Source organism: Cervus canadensis, chromosome 10 (genome assembly GCF_019320065.1).
Source record: "Cervus canadensis isolate Bull #8, Minnesota chromosome 10, ASM1932006v1, whole genome shotgun sequence".
In the NCBI taxonomy this organism is placed as follows: domain Eukaryota; kingdom Metazoa; phylum Chordata; class Mammalia; order Artiodactyla; family Cervidae; genus Cervus; species Cervus canadensis.
In genome coordinates, this window is record NC_057395.1 from 65271496 (window position 1) to 65287890 (window position 16395).

General features: G+C 50.7%; 1 long non-coding RNA gene across 1 annotated transcript in view; it reads left to right on the plus strand.

Moving 5' to 3' along the window:
- The first annotated feature begins 1201 nt into the window (after positions 1 to 1201).
- Positions 1202 to 16395, plus strand: part of LOC122448805 — a 44035-nt gene continuing 28841 nt past the window's right edge. Inside the window, exon 1 of the long non-coding RNA XR_006271763.1 lies at positions 1202 to 1309. This is a non-coding gene — a long non-coding RNA (uncharacterized LOC122448805). The remainder of the gene's footprint in view (positions 1310 to 16395) is intronic.

A 16395-nucleotide genomic window follows, 5' to 3' on the forward strand; every position in this document is an offset into this window, starting at 1 on the left:
TTAGCTCAGGTTCCTCTCAAACAAACCTTGAGATAAGGATTTGGGTGCAAGAACTTGAAACGGGAGGTGATCACAGGAAGTGTGTGTGGGGAGTTGGGAAGCGAGATGAGCGGGAAGGCCGACAGGGGGCGCTGTGACGGTGTGTTTCTGCTGTGGACCGTGGGCTCAGTCCCACAGCGGACACTCGGAGGGACTATGTGGAGATGAAGGTATCTGAATCCGAAGGGCCTCATGGATGGGAGAGGAATCGGGAGCCGGGAGTAGGGTGAGGCAAGCGAGGTACCTAGGGTGCCAAAGCCAAGGAGAAACCACGAGGTACCCCTTCACACCCCACTACCCCACCACATCGCTCCAACCCAAAAGACAGACAAGAACAAGTGCTGGCGAGGGTGTGGAGAAATTGGGGCCCTCACATGCTGTTGCTGGGCTTGTAAAATGGTACAGCTAGTGTAGAAAACGATTCCTTAAATGGTTCAACACAGAGTTAACATATGACCCAGGAATTCACCCAAGAGGAATGAAAACACACTACCTCACAGAACTATATATGAATCTTCATAGCAGCATTTGTCATAATAGCCCCAAAGTAGAAACAACTCAAATGTCCATGAGCTGAGGAATGCATAAACAAGATGTGGTTTATCCAGACAATGGAATGTTATTCAGCCATAAAAAAGGAACGAAGTATTGACACATGCATGGTATGTTAGATGAACTTTGAAAGCATTATGCTAAGTGAAAGAGGACGAGATAGTTTGATAGCATCACTGACCTAGTGGACATGACTTTGAGCAAACTCTGGGAGACAGTGGAGGATGGAGGAACCTGGTGGGCTACAGTCCATGGGGTTGCAGAGGAGATGAGATGCTGCCTGGGGCTGGGGTGAGATGGGAGTGAGACAGGAAGTGACTAATGGGTTCAGGGTTCCTTTCAGGGTGATGAAGATGTTCTGGAATTAAAGAGTGGTGATGGTTGTCCAGTTTTGTGAATATACTAAAAACCGCTGAATGGTGCACTTTAAGAGGGTGAACTTTATAGTATTTAAATTACATCTCAAAAAAGCGGTTATAATAACAGTTAAGGAGGTGCTTGCTCTCAGATGCTGACTCGACGCTTGCTCTGAGAGTGAGAGTGTCAAATTTCGTGCCCCAGGTGTCTCCCTTCCCAGGGCACATCCTGGACTCATCTTGGCCCGGAGGGAAGATGGGGGTGTTCATCCTCAAAATTCTGATCCTCATTGATCCAGGATCACCCTGGGCTTTAACTCTCCTGACTTGTCCTCGGAATTCAGCCAAGCTCAAGGCTGTGGGTAAGTGACTCTCAGGCATCGAGACACAAGAAGCCAGCAGGGGTGTGTGCGCTGATGACTGAAGCACCATCAGTGATGTCTGCTCCGTTCTGTGCCATCTGCCCGCCACCACCCTTTTTCTTTTTTAAATTTTGACTGTGCTAGATCTTTGCTGTAGGCTCTGGAGTGTGGGCTCAGTAGTTGCCCTGCGGGGTGTGGGGTCTTAGTTCCCCTGAAAGTGAAAGTGAAGTTGCTCAGTCGTGTCCAACTCTTGCGACTCCATGGACTGTAGCCCACCAGGCTCCTCCGTCCATGGGATTCTCCAGGCAAGAACACTGGAGTGGGTTGCCATTTCCTTCTCCAGGGGATCTTCCCGACCCAAGGATCGAACCCAGGTATCCCGCATTGCAGGCAGACGCTTTAACCTCTGAGCCACCAGGGAAGCCCTACCAGGGATCAAACCCACATCCCCTGCCTTGGAAGGCGGATTCTTAGCTACTGGACCACCAGGGAAGTCCCTAGACACCATCACCCTTGTATCCTCATCTTGCTCTCCTTCTTACTCCAGACACCTTGACCTCCATGCTCATCAGGAAATATATCACTTTCCCAACTCAGGGCCTTTGCATGGCTGTTTTCTTTGTCTGGAACACTGCCCTCAGCCCGTCTTCTTGCTCTCTTCTTCAGGATGCAGCTCAAATGTCACCTGACCAAAGGCCTTCTATTCTGCCCTATCCAAATGGATTCCTCATCATTCTCTCTCCAAACACCGAGGGTGCTTCCTTAATAGCATTTACCACAATTTGGAAGTTATATACTCATTTGTTTGTCTGTCTGTTTAGTCCCTTGTAGGCTGTGAGATTCAGAAGAGAAATACTGGGTCTATCTTGCTCATGACTGTATCTACCATATCCTTCACTGTGCCTGGTATACAGAAGGTACTAAATAAGTGTTTGTGAATGCTTTATGAATGAGACACACCTCAGACCCTTTTCCTTAAAAGAAACACCCCCAGCCACATGGGAAGAGAAGCATCTAAACAAGCATCTATGACACCAGATGATTTGTACTGTAACAGGCAGGGGGACAGAGGAGTGTGGGAAGCCAGATGAGAGAGAAATTAACTCTTCTGGGAGCCCAGAAAGTGAATACAATCTAGAAAGCAATTGCTATTTGAAATGGGTTTTGAAGGATGAAGAGGAGAGCATCAGGTACATAAAGATGTGGGAAGGAAATGTCAGGCAGAGAGAACAGCGTAGCTAAAAGTCTGGAAGCAGGTGAGTGCTACTCTAATTGTGTGTGTGTGTGTGTGTGTGTGTGTGTGTGTGTAGGGTGGGAGTTGAGGAGGCAGAGGAGGTGGAGGGGGTGAGGTCAAGAAATCCTCTAATGCTGTAAGGAGTTTGGACCCTGTCTCAGGGGTATGGGAGCCATTGAAGGGGGTTGAGCAGGGGTGTAGTGTGGCCAACCCTAGGTTATAAAGCATCTGTTTGAGGTGGTCTGGATGGGGTAAGGGGGATAGGAGGCAGAGAGGGCTGCCAGAAGAGAGCTGGTATTCCGGGGAGGGGAGATGCTAAAGCTTAGATAGAATGTCGAGGGAGTAGCTGGGGGCTGGCAGTGGTACCCAAACTCAGGCTCCCTGCTGACGGGCATAGCCTCCCTAGGATGCCCACCCTAACATCCACTTCTGATCCTCAAGAGGGTACCAAGGAGGGAAAGAGGAACGAGGCTGAATGATTTTAGATAAGATGTCAAATTCATGATTTCACAAGGATTTTTAAATAGTATGGGATTTTAATAGTTTTGTTTTGAAGATAAATGTACATAAATCAAACAGGTGAGTCAACTTGAAGGAAAATATTAACCAAATTACAAAAGCAGGTAGATTAGGGATAGACGACTGATGAATACTGCTGAGGCTGGTGGGAGCCACAGCAAGGATGGAGTGAGGGAGGAGCAAGGCAAGGCTGGAATGTTAAGGCTCACGCTGCTGGCTCATTGGCTACCTGGCTTGACTGGGGAGTGGTAGGAGGACATGAGTCCAGGTCCTAGAGAGCAGGAAGGAAGCAAGAATCCATAGGTCTTGGAGTTTGATTGGATATGGGAGTAAAAAAGATGAGGAGTTGGGGGAAGCCCTGGTTTTTGGCTTGAAGGGACCAGGCTACTTCTAAGGTGATGCCAGAGTCAGTCATGTTAAAGCGGCTGCACCTTATGAGATTCGGATTCTTATATCCTGCAGTGAAATATAATTTGCAGAACTCTATAGTTCCTGCCCCGTGTCCCCAGTCAGATGCTGCAGCAGATGCGGTTGGTGCCCTGCTCATTCCCCTCCCTCAGCCCATGCAGCAGGTGGCTTGCAGACTGTACCAGCCTTGCTGACATCTTTCTGGGTGTCTCTCTGCCAGAGGGCATTCTCTGGCCAGAACTGGCTTAGCCTACACACCAGGCAACTGGACGAGCCAAATTCATGTCCCAGGACTGGACCTCATCCATGTGCTTCATGCAGTGTCCCAGAGGCCCCCAGCCAGATCCAGCCCCCATTACACACAGCAGGAACCCCACATTAACAGCCCTGTATTAAGCTTTCTTCCCTTCCCAGGTTCACTTCTTGCTCTTAGATTGTGTCTCCTGGGACCACTTCCCTGCAAAAGCACCTGCGTCCTTTGCTCAGGGTCTGCTTTCAGGGGACCCCAGGGGAGACAGAGAAGCAAGAAATGCCAGGGATACCCCTATCTCCCTCCTGCCCTGGAGATGTAGGTTTCATCCACCCAAATGAAACCCAGAGCTAGTGTGCACCCTAATAGCCCACCAGTTACAGCAGTCTGTAGGCACAACCAGAAAACCAAGACTGTGGAAAGAGTAGAAAGCCTCCTTTTTATTGTTTCATTTAGGCCAGTGATTGGCAGCCCTTGGGTATCTGCTGGCATAAGCTTTGTTTCAGGTGTTTGGAGCATGGAGGGAGGGGCCTTCCTGCCTCAAGGTCTTTGCACTTGGTTGTCCTGCCCCTGAGATGTTTCCCCTAAGACACACCCAAGTCCAACTCATGTATTTTAGCTCTTAGTTTAAATATTGACTCCTCAGAGAGGCATCTCCGATCACATAATCCTCAACATACTCCTTTTCCCTTCATGCTATTGTCTTTATAGCTCTTGGCATTGCATCTTTTAAAAAACCACTTTATTGTGGTATAACTTACAAGACATTCATTTAGCAGGTACAGTCTGCCAAATTTTGACAAATACTTATGCACTGGAATCAACGTTTCCATCACTCTCCAAAGTTCAGTCAGATGGCTTTTTCCCTGCCCCATACACTCACCCATCCACTTTTTGTAACTATAGCTCAACTGTTTCTTTTCTAGAATTCCACATATATGGAATAATTTGGCATGTATTCTTTTGTGTTTGATTTCCTTTGTTCAGGATGTTGTTTCTGAGATTCTCTCTCATCATTTTGGGGCTTCCATGGTGGCTCAGACAGTAAAAGAGTCTGTCTGCAATGCAGGAGACCTGGGTTCGATCCCTAGGTTCAGGAAGATCCCCTGGAGAAGGAAATGGCAACCCACTCCAGTATTTTTGCCTGGGAAATCCCATGGACAGAGAGAAGCCTGGCGGGTTACAGTCCGTAGGGTTGCAAAGAGTCGGACACAACTGAGCAACTAATCACGCACGCACACACTTGCCGTGAGGGGGTTCATGCAGTCCTGTGGCTGAGCTGTATTCCACCATATGGATGATCTCAGGTGGTTTGATCACTTTCCTGTTGATGGACACCTGGGCTGTGTCCATTTCTCAAGTATCAGAACTAAAGCTGCTATGAATAGTCACATGTACTTCTGCGGGTGGACATATGGTGGTATGTTTTCAATTCTCTTGGGTATACTGCACCATGAACCTGCTGGATAATCAATGGGATTACATTACCTATTTGTTTGCTTTTTGTATACGGTCTCTCTTCCCTACTCTGCATCATCAGGGCTAGACTTGGCTCACCACTGGATGCAGACAGTGTCAAGCAAGCATGTGGCATGTCCCCAATGAATGAATAAAAAGTTTCGAGGGCTGATTTCCAAATGTTAGGGCTCTGAGCCAGGGATCCGCTGGGCTTGGGGGCACTTCCTCCCCAGTGGCCAGTTCCTGCTGTGGTTCCCGGGGAAACCTGACACTTTCTGAGCCCTGGAGGGGAGCAACGCACACAGGAGAGGAGAAATCATGACATGGTGGCTCCAGGGGTCTCGATCCTCACACCTGGAATTTCCGAGGGTCTCCTGTAACCCTGAGAGGTGGCAGAGGCCTTTTGCCTCCTCTCGTGTCCCTTAGGGCTCAGCCTGCCTCCCACTGCATGTGGCATTTCTCGCAGCGCTGGGGCCCTGGGTGCCTGTCCCTCACCAGGTGTTTATGCAGCCCACCCTCTTCCGCTTCCTCACACACCATGAAGGGCCTCCAGGACACACATACGAGTCACTACTGTGGTCCACGTGTCCAAACTCTGTGCACACCTTCTGCCATCCTCTGCCCCTTGCTTTTCTGTGCTCCTGGAACCATGGGGAGGGCCCGGGTGGTATTGGGCCCATGTTTTAGGGTGGGACTGGAATGTATCTGTGTCCCTGCGTGTCTGAATCTCTTGCCAGCCCGATGTCTCTGTGCCAGCCTGGTACTGCCCCGTCCCCGCCCCCCGCGGAAGCCATCTCCGGAGACCGCCGAGGCGGCCGGGGCCAGGGCTGTCCTTCCATCTCGCTCCAGCAGGGGGCGCCGGCGCTCCGCGGAGAAGCTGCGCTGCAGTCGTGCTGCGGGCGGAGGGCGGACTGGGGACTTCGAGAGACCGCGCTGGGCCGGGTGCGAGCCTTCCGCAGCCTCAAAATACTTCATCTCGTCCAGAAAGGGAAATTGAGGCTCAGAAAGCGGGTGGGAGGCTAACTGAGATCTCCCAAACCTCAGGCCCAATTTCCCACCGCACGACACCCTTCTCTAGACTTAGCGTGGGAAGGGAGGGCGTCTCTGGGAGGTAGGGCTGGAGGACTGTCTTCTCACCGGGCCACTCAGACTTGCTCGGAGGCAGGGGGATAGACTCGACCTCTCAATCCCCTCAGAGAACTTCATTAGCTGCCGCGAGGTCTGTGAGCCCAGAGGTGAGGTCTGGAGGTAAGGCTGGGGAGACTTGCCCCTCTGGAAGTCACCCAGTTAAAGGGAGGGGCTGAAGGTCCCTATTGTTATTTAGTCACTAAGTCGTGTCTGGCTGTAGCTCCCCAGGCTCCTCTGGCCATAGGATTTCCCAGGCAAGAATACCGGAGTGGGTTGCCATGTCCTCCTCCATGGGATCTTCCCGACCTAGGGATCGTACTTGCATCTCATGCATTGGCAGGTGGATTCTTTACACTGAGTCACAGAGAAAAGCCCAAAGACCTGTTTACTCATCTGTAAAACGGGTGTGTAGGGAACCATCTCCTCCAGTTCTCTCCTGCCCTTTCTGCTCATCCGTGGCTTAAGAGGTGGCTGGACCAGTGTCCTGGGGACTCCATCCTTGCCCTAGCCAGACAACCACTTCTAGACGAGACCATCCTGCTCATTCCTGGACCCTGCTCACTTGGAAGATGGGATTGTCATCTGACCTGTGGGTGTGTATTTTTATTACCTAAGCAGCCTGACTCGAAATGATGAATTTGGCCAATCAGATACCTGCTCTTCCAGAATTTGATATGGAAGCCCGTGCAGGGCAGCAGCCTTTGTGCTGGGTCCCAGGGAGGGAACAATAAACAGGAAAATGAGGCCCTTCCCCTAGGACCTTACCCTCCTGAGTGGGGAGACAGTCAAACAAGTAAACAACAACCAAATAATTACAAATTGGGATCAGTGCTGTGAAGGAAACCAGGAAAGGGCAGAGATAAAGGGTAACCAAGGAGGGGGAGGCTGCTCTTGGCCAGAACTGTCAGGGGAGGGACTCTAATGAGGCAAAATTTAAACCAGGAGCTGAAAGATGAAATGGAGCCAGTCATGCAAAGGCAAGGCATGTGAAAAGGGGGGAAACAGGGCCAGGAAAATGATCAGATTCATATTTTTAAATGATCCTTCTGGCTGCTGGGAGGAGAATGGGCTGGGGCAGGGCATGAAAGCCGGACAGCCAGAGAGGAAGCTATAGTAATAATTCAGGGGAGAAATGCTGGTGCCTCAGATCAGGGTGGCCAGGCGGGTGGTGGATTCTGTTAGATGAGAGATAGGGGTGGGTGTTCTTCTGTTAGATGAGAGATAAGGGACAGGGGAGAATCCAAGACGATGCCTTAAAAAGTTAGGTGGTTGGAAGTGCCCTGTGCTGAGATGGGGAAGGGTGTGAGGAAAGCAAGTGGAGAGGGAGGGTCACAGAATTGAAGACCGCTGGCAGACATTTAGGGATTCCAGAACAGACTCCAGCCTGCCTCTATTCCCCTGCCTTTGGGGGTGGATTGTGGTTCTGAACTCAAGTACTGTGGCTCCTAAACTTGGCCTCAGCATCACCCTGGAGTGTTGGGAAATATGATCCCTGGGCCCCCAGTCTACCCACTCAGAAGTTTCCTGGGGGTGCTGATTCAACCAGTCTGGCTCTGTGTGTGGGAACCTCTACCCCAGAGGTCAGGGTGTCTGTTTCCACTGGGACCCTGGTGACCTCTGTCCTCCTCTCTCGGGTGGCCCTACCCAAGTGAGGGAAGAGGCAGTGGTAAGAGAATGAGGAGGGAACCCCAAGAAAGACAAATGGGCAGGGGCCGCTGGAGATTCCGAGATGCTGAGAGATGCCAGGGGAAAACAAGCCTCCTTTTAATTTTGGCCTCATTTCTAAATAATCCCAGCTACTAAGAAAGATATTCCTTTGCTTCCTGGGAAGTAGCTGGGGGAATCACCCAGAGGAATTGGCAAGTGACACAGAACACAGAGGTTCAGGCCTTGCACCATGCACTTGAGGAGGTGGAAGTCAGGGGCACTCGGGCCCTGGGCTCACTCCAAGCTGAGCCTGCCCATTGAGGGCAGCCCAGTTCATTCTGGACTCATCCCATTGGTGGGTCTTAAATGGCCTAAAGGTCCCTTAGCCTTGCTGGCCTGGGAGGTAGGGAATATTGGCTTGGGAGAGAAGGGACTATTCCCTTGCCCTGACCCTCTTCCTCTGGAGTTATCTCTGAGGTCTCTGGCACTTCTCCAGGGAAGCCCTCCCTCACCCCGACCTCACTCCCATAAGTGGGTCACGTCCCCCACTGTAAGCACCCACTTGGCAATCTGTTTCCATGTTCACCGACACGATCTGATTTCACCTGCAAGGCAGGCCTGCCATCTCCTTTTACAGACAAAAGCATTAAGGTTCAGAGAGTTTAAGCTGCTTGCCCAAGGTCACACAGCAGGCATACAGCCTTGAACTTCTGCGGCTGTGGCAGATCTGGGTAATGTGGCCCCCAAATCTTTTGTTATAGCTGAACACGACCGAACAGTGGAAAGCTACAGATACCCAAAAGGATCAGATGAAGCATCTCAAGGGACCAGATAAATCTCCACGCTGGGCTCAGGCAGAAGATGGGGATCCCATGCCCTCCTAGCGACAGGACCCCAGAAGCCAATCTCAACTGAACGCAGTCCTCCCCTTTCCCAAAGTCAGCTGTTTCTCTTCCCTGGGAATGCCTCTGAAATGTCAATTGTGGGCCACCCACCCACCCTCCCCCCTCGGCGAGTCATGTAGCAGCTCAAATATATTATACATATTAAAAGAATATATTCTCTGGCAGCCCTGAAGGGGATAATGAAACCTATATATATATATCTATATATTTATACACAATGGATTGGCTGGAAACGCTCTGAATATCCCTCCAGCTGTGGCAACCCTTTGAAATATGACACTCCAGCAACACCTCCCCCACTGGCGGGCTGGCGGGAGACATTAAAGATTTAAAAAAAAGGGAAGAAGGGAGGAGAGGAAGGAGAAGAAAAAGGAGGCAGCTGGCTTTTGCCTTTGGCTGTGCAACAGCAAACTGTGTTTAAATATTAAAACCACCCATCACCGGGCCCAGCTGTCCGCCCCCTTCAGTGGCCTGTGTACACACCGAGGTCTCCCGTGGCAGCTGTGGCTGAGGGTTGCCAGGCAGATCGAACCTCTCCCCAACTCCAGGACTGGGGAGCGGGAGGCAGGGAAAGCAGGGAGGAGGCTCTGCTTCAGATCTCAGATTCTGGGCTTGTCTAGGCTGGCCTGGGAAATGGGGCCTGAAGGGGGTGCGGGTGGGCTGGGGGGAACTTGGCAGGATTTGAGGTAGAAGATGTAGGTTTGGATCCCGACTCTGCCTCTTAAGTACTGTGTGACCTTGACCTTGGGAAAGTCTCTTCGGTCTCTGGGCTGCAATTTTCTCATCTATGTGATAAGAGATTTGGACTGGATCATGGGACTTTAGGGGTCCATGAATATTCAGAAATTACAGGCTGAATTGGTGGGGGGGCAGCGGTTGGTTTCAAGGGAGTCGTCAGGCTCATTAGAGTGACTGGTCCTTCTCTGAGCACACAGAGCATCATTTTTATCCCCAAACTGGTGCTTTAGGGCTCCCCAGTCAGGCAGGGCCTGATTTTTCCCATGTCCCAGCTGCTGTAAGGGAGGAGCTTGGAGATGTTTATTAAGGATCAGCGCTATGGGAAGGGACATCTTGTTCCAACAGTATAATTAAAGGTGAACCACAGTGACAAGAGCTGTCTTGCAAGGTGGTGAGCTCCCTGCCACTGAAGGAATTCAAACAGATGCTGAATGAACTCTCTGGTGGGGGGGGGGGCAATGCTGTACGACAGATTTCAGCATTTGACAGGGCCTGACTGTGAGGTTCCTTCCACCCCCAAATGTCTGTGATTTTAATTTTCTTTGATTGAGGACTCTATAGAGTTTCAACTATGACTGAGGAGGGAGAGAGCCATTTGGGGTTTCTGTAAACATCATGAGCATGTAAAATGGCAGGAGTGTGGCTTTGCCTCCTAGACATCTCTCTTGATGGTTGTGGGCATCTTGCCACCTTGAGTGAAATTACAGGGTTTAAATATATGTATTTTAAGGCACCATGGCTTCCCATGTGGCACAGTGTAAAGAATCTGCCTGCCAATGCAGGAGATGCAAGAGACTCAGGTTTGATCCCTGGGCTGGGAAGATCCCCTGGAGGAGGAAATGGCAACCCACTCCAGTATTCTTGCCTGGGAAATCCCATGGATAGAGGAGCCTGGTGGGCTTTAGTTCATGGGGTCACAAAGAGACATGACTGAGTGACTGAGTGTGCACACACACACACACACACACACACACACACACACACACGATTCTAAACTCACACCAAATATTTGATCTTTGGCTCAACTGGTAAAGAATCCGCTTGCAATGCAGGAGACCCCAGTTTGATTCCTGGGTTGGGAAGATTCGCTGGAGCAAGGATAGGTTACCCACTCCAGTATTCTTGGGCTTCCCTGGTGGCTTAGCTGGTAAAGAATCCGCCTGCAATGCGGGAGACCTGGGTTTGATCCCTGGGTTAGGAAGATCCCTTGGAGAAGGGAATGGCTGCCCACTCCAGTATTCCGGCCTGGAGAATTCCATGAACTGTATAGTCCATGGGGTCACAAAGAGTTGGATATGACTGAGCAACTTTCACTTGGCTCAACTGAAAAGGCAAGGCTTCATTCTATCCCTGGACCCAGTGAGCAGTGGAAGGCTCCAGCATGGGGTCTCCTGAAGAACTCCCAGGGAGACAGGGTTAGTTTGACTACCCTGGGGTGGAGTATTTTCTCACCTGCTAACTCTGAAACAAATCCCCAAATTGGGATGTTCCAAGTCTAAGATCAGGAGTCAAAGCTTTCAGGATTTCAGAATCTAAAGTTTCTATAACTTGGGATTTCTGGGAGTCAACAGTTCTAAGACCCTTTGAGTCAAGAAATCTTTAAAAAGAGGTCACAATGGGCCTTTCTATGAGGGATATATATTGAAAGTTAGAGGTGCTGAGAGGGGAATATAAAATCTGGTTTTTGTTTGTTTGTTTGTTTCCTAAGGTGAACCATGTACCCACAGAAAAGAAATCTGTGAAAAGACCCCATGCAGAAATCAAAGTAATCTAGCTTTTAAGACTTAGAAAAATACAAAGTATTTTATATGTTTGGGCAGGACAGGAGCTCAGGTGGGGGTCTGCTAAAGGGATAGAATTAATTGCATGCTGGTAAACTCATTCTCAAAAAAAAAAAAAGTCTGTTTTTTGTTTTGGTACCATTTGCCAATTTCCATGGTGTAAACATTCCTACTGTGGCTTATTCAAGTTGCAAACAGTTTAACAACCAGTTCTCAAAATTTCTAAAAATGTACCAGTTGCTTCTGGTGAAACTAGCAGAAGCTGGCTATAGTACGTCGTGGGATGGGGTGACTGCCCAGGCCGCTGTAGTTTCATCCAGAAGGGTTGGGAGGGTATATTATAGCTATGAGGGCAGTTGTTCAGAGGGGAGGAGGGCTGTGCTGATTTCAGTGTATCTGCAGTCTGATGGGAAGTCTTCCTGCTTCTAGGGGAGGGAAGCAGGGGCTTCTACCTCTGGGTCAAGCTGCAGTGGGGATTCCTAACTGCTGGGACTAGGGGGAGAGCTGGGAGGTGGGAGTGATAAAGAAGGGCAGGAACTACCTTTTCACCCAGGGCCACTTCTTGGTGAAGGTGGGACATGTGTTTATTCTCATTCAGTTATTTATTGTAGCTTTATGAAGAGCAGGTGTGAATGCGCCCATTTTACAGATGAGGAAATTAAAGCTTCAAGAGACAAAGGTATTTATTTTGGGGTTGCCAAAAATTAAAATGATAGTAGCTAGGGACTTCCCTGGTGGTCCAGTGGTTAGGACTCCATGCTCCCAGCGAAGGGGGTCATGGGTTTGATCCCTAGTTGGGGAATTAGGATCTCACATGCCATAGGGCGCAGCCTGAAAAAACATGTAATGGTAGTAGCCAAAATGGATTGAGCCTTTCCTCTGGGCCAGGCCCATGTTGAACAGCTTGACTTGTTTCTTAGGCCAGGGTCCCCAGAAGTCTTGGCCTAGAGATCAAGACTCCTATGCAAGAGATGTCTTAAGAGAGTGTGTACAGGTGAGGGGTCAGGTAAGGGAGCAGCCGAATCCCATGGGGAGCTCTGGAGTTGGAGGGGTGTCTCAGAGTTTGTCCTACCTGGAAGCAAATGAACTGGGCTTTCACATTCCTGGACCTGTCAGTCATTGGTTGTGGGCCCCTCGAGGGGTGCCTAGACCCAGGCACTTCAGCCCAAGTTCAGGTCTCAATACAGTTTGCAAACCCATAGGAGGTAAGCTGTGGACACACACAACAGGGAAAGCGGTTTGGGGCATCCACTTCTATTAGCTTATTTATTTCCTTGCAACAGCTCTAGGTGGTATTATTATTACCCCTACTTTGCAGATGGAGAAAATGAGGCACAACTCAATCAAGATCACACAGCTAGTGAGCGGCAGAGGCAGGCAGAACCCAGGCCAAGCCCAGACCTATCCCCAGCTCTCTTTGTCCTCTTCTGAGAGGAGGGGAAGGTGGCATCGGGTGGGGGACCAGAGGATTGCAAGAGATGGAGGAAGACGCCAGCATCAGGGGTGGGAGAGAGAGGAGGGGACCCGCAAAGAAGGCACAGAGGTGGGGTTGCTCATACAGGGTCCCCTTTTCTTTCCCACAATCATCCTAGACATGTTTTCAGAGCCTCAGTCTTTTTTCCTATAAAATGGGGGTTAGTAGAGGTACCTGTGGAGAGAATTAAATAAGAAAATGCCCGTCAAGCATTTGGTCAGGGTGGCCCACCGTGTGGACCGACAGCCACAGTTGTGCTCTTTGCTTGGCCAAGAGGCACCAGCCAGGGCCCCAGATGTGAGCTCTGCCTCTGGCCAGGCTTAGTGTATGTGTGTGTGGACCGGGCGGCCTCCCTACAAAAGGGACCAGCTTGGGGCACTTGCCACTTACTAGTGCATCTCATTCCCCACGTCAAGCCAGGGGTTATTTATTTATCCTGATCTTATACAAATGGGGAAACTGAGGCTCAGGGGTCGACACTTCTCTGGGTCACCTATTCAGAAAGGGGCGAGCGGGACTTGATTTTGAGTCTCCTAATTCTAAATCCTGTGTGTGTGTGTGTGTGTTCATATTTCTCTCTCTCTCTGGCTGTGTATGTGTGAAGATTTGACCATTACTCATTCATTTCTTTATCTACGTACTCATTCCTTCATTGTATAAATGCATATGAAGTGTTCTGGGTACCATGCTCCATGATGTGTGTGAAGGAGGCCAAAACGGACATGGTCTCAGGGAGCCCCCAGCCTAACGGAGACAGGAGAGAAAAGCATCACATCCTGACAAACCTGGTCTCTGCAACTCTGCCTGGTGCTTCTTTCCTGTTTTAAAATTTTTTTGTGCCCGGTGCTTCTAAGGAGTGCCTAAACCAGGGAGCTCTGAGGTGGCCCGGGGCTCAGGGAGGGCTTCCCAGAGAGATGGTGTTTGAGCTGAGCATGAGTTGGTCAGCTGGCAAGGAGGGGTGAGGGGCACATACTCAAGCACACGAGCTGCCTGTGCCAAGGCCCGGGCCTGGAGAAGTGTGAGCCTCAGGAGGCTCAGTGTGGGGGCTGGTGCGGCTGGAGGGGGCTGGGGTGCGGTGAGCTGAGATGGGCAGTGGGCCTGTCTGGGTGTGGTCTTTGCCCTAAGAGCAAATGTGTCTTTGCAGATTTGTGTGTGTGTGTGTGTGTGTGTATGTCTGGCCCCAAAAAAGCCTTCTGGGGTGGCAAAGGTGCTGGAGGCCCTGAGCAGAGGCCTGGTGGGACGGTCTTGGCATCCTCCCCAGCACCCCCACCTGGTACTTAGTTTCCTGAGAGGAGAAGGGCTGGTGACTGCAGAGTCCACGACCTGGGGCTGGAGGAGGCTCTCAGGATCCGGGGAGGGGTCTGGCTGGAGGAGGCAGGGATGGGGATGAGTGGAGATGGATGGGTCTGGAGGAGGCTGGGTGTACACCTAGGACAGAGCCACCCCCTTGGGCCTCTGTGACTGGGAAATAGACCTTGATGGGCACAGCCTCAAATGATGAAGGTGACTGGACCCTCACACACCTGCTGGTCCAAACCCTACTTTACATCTGAGGCCCAGAGAGGGCAATGCTTGGTAAGTGTTGCTCAGCAAGTCAGTGACTGCCCAGAGATCAGACCTGAGGCCTCCTATTTAACACCCTACTTAATAGCCAGTACCTTCGTTATTAACACCCTAGTTAACTACAAACACTCTACTTACCAGAAACCTTTCTTGTTGTTGAACATCCTAGTTAGCACCCTAGTGAACAGTAAACATCCTGATTAACAGTTAACACCCTAGTAAACTGCAAACATGCTATTTAAGAAAAACCTTGGTTGACAATGAACACACCAGTCCACAGTGAGCATCCTAGGAAAGCATCCTATTAACACCTTCATTAACAGTTAATGCTCAACAACAAGCGCCTTCACTGACAGCTGATTCTTTAGCAGGAGCTAAATTCCAGCTGAAAACCAGGATGAGACACTGGGGTGCGGTGGGGGTGGGGGTTTGGGGGTGTGGGAGTGTAGAGGGATGGGGTTGGGGAGTGTGGGAAGGTGGGGGGCCTGGCGTGGCCCTGTCTCCTTGCAGCAGCGCCCACCTGCCCACTCTGCCTCTGTATCTCCGTGGGTTGCCGCCAGCCTCCACTCCAGAACCCAGGTTTACAAAGGGAAAGATAAAATAGCCCTGGAACGTGAAATGCATTATTCAGCTCCAGCCTAAACGCCCCTCGCATCCTCGAGGGGAACTCAGGTTCTACCCATGTCAGAGATGAAAGCCCAGGCGAGGAGGGTGGGGAGCTGGGAGTCACTTGCAGTCTTTCTTTTTCTCTCACCCTCCCGCCCTCCCTGGCTCTTTGTCTCTCTTTTCTTTTTTTTCTCTTTGTCTCTCTTTTCACCCCCTCTCTCCCCAGCCCTCTCTCTCTCTGTGTCAATGCGTCCAGCTTGCTGAGTCTGGATCACTTTGGTCTACCTCACCCTCCAACTGTCTCTCATTTCTGGCTCCTTCTGTTTATCCAGCATCTTCTCTTAAACTCTAACTCTGTCTTTCTCCCTCCCCGTTTCTCTGTCTCTAATCCTCTCTCACTCCTTTTGTCACTGCTTCTCTCTCTCCCTCCCTCCTCATCTTCCAGATCTCAGCCCCAGTACCACCTCCTCCAGGAAGCCCTCCCTGACCCCTCCTCCAGACCCAGCTTATGTCCTTAAGTCACAGGCTCCTAGAACTGTGTTCCTTCCCTTCAGAGTCCTCACCTCTATTTCTTTTTTTTTAAAAAGTAGTTAATTTATTTTTATTTTTGGCTGTGCTGGCTCTTTGTTGCTGCTTTCAGGCTTTCTTTAGTTGCAGCGGCGGGGGTGGGGGGTGGGGAGAGGGAGCAGGGCTACTCTAGTTGAGGTACTCAGGCTTCTCATTGGAGTAGCATCTCTTGTTGCAGAGTACAGGCCCTAGGGCACACGGGCTTCAGTAGTTTGGGTGCATGGGCTTTGTTGGCCCTCGACTTATGGAATCTTCCTGCGCCAGGGATCGAACCTATGTCCCCTGCATTGGCAGGCAGACTCCCAACCACTGGAGCACCAGGGAAGTCCCTTACCTCTATTTCTAATGAATGATTACAAATCAGGGTGATGGTTCAATGTCTGTCTCCATCTTCCACCAGATTGTAGGTTTCATGCCTGCTTTTGCCTTCATCAGCATTGTATCCTCAATGCCTGGTATACAGGAGGTGTGTGTGCGGGTGTGCGTGCTAAGTTGCCTCAGTCGTGTCCGACTCTTTGCGGCCCTAGGGACTACAGCCCGTCAGGCTCCTCTGTCCATGAAATTCTCCAGGCAAGAATACTGGAGTGGGTTGCCATGCCTTCCTCCAGCGGATCTCTTCCCAACCCAGGGCTTGAATCCATGTCTCTTAAGTCTCCCGCATTGGCAGGCGGGTTCTTTACCACTAGCGCCACCTGGGAAGCCCACACCGGAGGCTCAGGAGGTGCTTAGTGGATGTTTTTGGTGTATTGCCTTTCTCTCTGCCCTTCCTCCTCTCTCTGCTCTACTGGCAGCCTGCCTGCCCCAGCCT